The sequence below is a fragment of the Humulus lupulus genome, chromosome 2 (genome assembly GCF_963169125.1).
Source record: "Humulus lupulus chromosome 2, drHumLupu1.1, whole genome shotgun sequence".
Lineage (NCBI taxonomy): Eukaryota > Viridiplantae > Streptophyta > Magnoliopsida > Rosales > Cannabaceae > Humulus > Humulus lupulus.
In genome coordinates this window covers 238,726,213-238,729,665 of record NC_084794.1, presented here as the reverse complement: position 1 = coordinate 238,729,665, position 3,453 = coordinate 238,726,213, and the positions used below count along the sequence as shown (strand labels likewise).

Here is a 3,453-nt window from a genome sequence, read left to right as displayed (position 1 = left end):
TGAGGAAAATATGTTAAGAATTTATGAGATATTTCCCTTATGCTTTTATGTTGTGTTTTCTTTTCTTGTTTGTACTTCCTTACTAGGCTTTTAGCTCACCCCCTTACTTTCCCTCTTTTAGTTAGATGTTAAGTCCTATTTGGCACGCATGGTGTGCTGGGAGTTTCCATAGTCATGAGTATGTATGTTGTAGGTAGCTTGTGGACTGGGATAATCAAGAAACGCCATTAAAAAATTAAGTGGGATTATATTTATTTTCTTAGGAACTTCATATAGACATTTTATTTTGTTTTAAACTAATGGGTCCATATTGCATTGTTTTAATAAGGCCCCACTAAACTTTTAGACTATTATTGACATTTTTTTTTCTAAGTAAACATAAAAATAGTATTTATGCAAAGTTAGACAAGATAGGGCGTTTGTAGAGAGAAAGAGGAGGAAGACGAGAAGACAAAGAGAAGAAAGAGAGGAAGAAGATGAGAAGATAGAGAGAGAGGGAGAGAGAAGAAAGAGACAGAGGAAGAAGACGAGAAGACAAAGAGAAGAAAGAGACAGATGAAGAAGACGAGAAGAGAGAGAAAAGAAAGAGAGAGAAAGGAAGAAGACAAGGGAATTTAGGGTTATAGTTTTAATTTTTTTTATGTAAATTTAGTTATATTTTGGTTTAGTTTTTTTATTTATTTTGAAATTTATGTTTAGCTTTAATCATTTTTATTGATTTCAATTTTTTTATATTAATTTATATTTTTTATTAATTAAAATATATTTTTTAACTTTTTAATAGATTTAATTATTTTTTTTGTTATTTTTTAAATTTTCAATGTATTTTAATTAAAAAAATTATTTTAAAATCAATTTAAATTTATTTTTTTAAACAAATTATAAATAGACCAATCATAATGTGCCACATGTACACTTAGTCAGCATTTAACAGAACTGTTAGGGAGGGTACCGACAGATTCCAACAAAAGTGGACATTGAATACTTTTGCCGCAAAAAAAAATATTGGGTACTAATTCACAAGTTTTTCAAATCATTGGATATTTTTACTACTAATTCCCCTTATTATTTTGATAAATGATAGGAATGTGAAAGAAAAATATAGGCTTTTAATTATTTTTTAAATTTTAAATTATTTTCACTTCCTTATTCTTTCTCAAAATAATAAAAAAAGCATTTAAGATTTTAAAATGAATCAAAATAATTCAAATGTAACGCCCTATATTGACTAACTTTTAAATATGAACAATATTTAAATAAAGCTGACAAATTTACAATAATATGAGAAAAATATCTAGTGGTTCTTTTATTCAAAACATGCACAAGGTCAGATTCGAGTTTAAAACAAAAATGTAGTTCGTGAACTTTAAAGAAAATAACTTCCACTCGTTTTTCATTACAAAATTACAATCATGATAAAAATAGATTATAACTCTATGGGGTTCTCTATCTTTGTTCGTCCATCTGGATCTCTACAGGATACACACTCATGTTCTGGATCGATCTCAACTCGCCACATAACATATAAGACATTCGTTAATTTTCTGTAGGGGGAAGGCAAGGGGGATGAGCTAGAGCCCAGTAAGGAGAATCAAACCAAGCAATCATCATATATGAAAACCTTACAAACAAACCATATACTCATATCATAACATAGAATCATGATACTTAAAATCTATGCGCACACTATTCATGTAAATGGGAGAGATACTATGAGGAAGCACTGGGGTCCTCTCTGCGACCACTATGGTCAAAACTGTGGCAACTTCTGTCCACCTTTTACCTTCCCAAGTGCATGCTCTGAAACATTTAGCATACAACATGGATTCCATAAACATTAGCAATCAAGAAAACATGTTTAACATCCTTACCTTAGCACGTGTGTGGAGTCTTTGAAAAAGAAGAAAGTGATCTCGTTTAATGATCAAAGCATATCCATAAAATAACAATAACCTTATTTAGATAATATCATGCTCAAATAGCTAAGTTACACGCCCAAAAACCTCTTTGCATGAGTCATGCAACACGTAGCCTTATTTCATAATACCAACACTAAACAACCTTAAAAAATAACCAAAAATACCTTAAGTTGATGTGACGGCTGAACCACTATAAAGCACCACCACCTTAGAAATTTCGAACCCTAGCCATAAGAACCATGTCTCTCCAATAACCATCAAAAGAACAAGAAGAGAATAAACTTGAAGACTAAACGATAAAATTATTCTTTTACCTTAAACCTTGCATCCAAACTTGAGCTCTAGATCTTTGAGCTCAAACTCTCAGCTCCCACTCTCTTTTCTCTTTCTTTCTCTCATAATCACCTCTCTCTTTCTCTCTTCTCCTCACACCCACCTCTCTTTCTTTCTCTCTTGTGTTTTGCGAAAATGAGAGCTTCACCTCTCTATTTATAGGCTCCTAGGCCTCCAATTTACACTCTCATCAAAATTTTCCCAATAAATGTTTATTTATTAAAGTCTTCGATCAAATAACCTAATTGATTCCTAATTTCCCAATATATAATCCAACCAAGTCACTTAAGTGTGAAAGGCTTTAACTTCCCTTGAATTTCGAAATTTACATATCCTTGTTCCCCAATTCTCTCAGTCATCAACTCACTAGATCAAATCTACATTATCTAATTTCCATGAATAAGTCATTAATATCCCTAATGGATAGTTTCACACCAATTTTCAAAAATCATAGGCAATTACTAGATAATTGCACAACTCATTAACTAGTCACCTCTTAGTCATCTTGTTATCATGATTCACCCAATAAATGTTAATTTATCTTAATTTCTAATTACCATTCACACTTAATTCCATTCTTAATTACTATCTTAAAGATTACGAACCTAGCCTACTTGTTGCACCAAGTTCATGATTCCACTTCCAATCACCATAATTCTCGAAATCCTTTCCTTCGTCATCTTAATTTCTAAATCACTATAAATAGAAAGAAAAATCACCCTTTGATCATCCTTTATTGCCTTGATATCAATCACACTTAAATGAGTAATAATCTCTTAATCAACTTTTGAAAAAATAGCTTAATAAAGACACCTTGAGTTACCAAATCAAGCTCTAAGCCAACTAGCGAATTCCCAATCACATCATATCACATTAATTCCTCCATTGACATTGAATCACCAAGATTGTCACTCTTGCTTCTCATTCATTATCCAAAAATCAATGTGATCACCTCTTAATCTTTTTCACACACCACACACCCAAGTAGGCTAGTCACACACTCATGTGGACACATCTTATCACATACAATTAATTCAAAGCATTAAATCAATAATTAAAATAAATAACAACAACAATTAAATTAAAATAAAACACGTGTCTGAATATTACGTAAAACTTATATTTTTCCTTCACTTTTTTTTTTTAAAAAAAAAACTTATATTTTAAATTGATAGGAAAATTTAATTTTTAATTAATTTTA

At 30.6% G+C, this 3,453-nt stretch overlaps 1 long non-coding RNA gene across 1 annotated transcript; it reads right to left on the bottom strand.

Moving 5' to 3' along the window:
• Window positions 1-1,275: 1,275 nt before the first annotated feature.
• On the bottom strand, window positions 1,276-2,390 carry LOC133816591 (uncharacterized). Its single transcript, XR_009885355.1, has 3 exons — window positions 2,234-2,390; window positions 2,084-2,143; window positions 1,276-1,800 (listed from the first exon to the last, which is right to left on the bottom strand). It is a non-coding gene; the product is annotated as an uncharacterized LOC133816591 (long non-coding RNA).
• Between the last annotated feature and the right edge of the window lie 1,063 nt (window positions 2,391-3,453).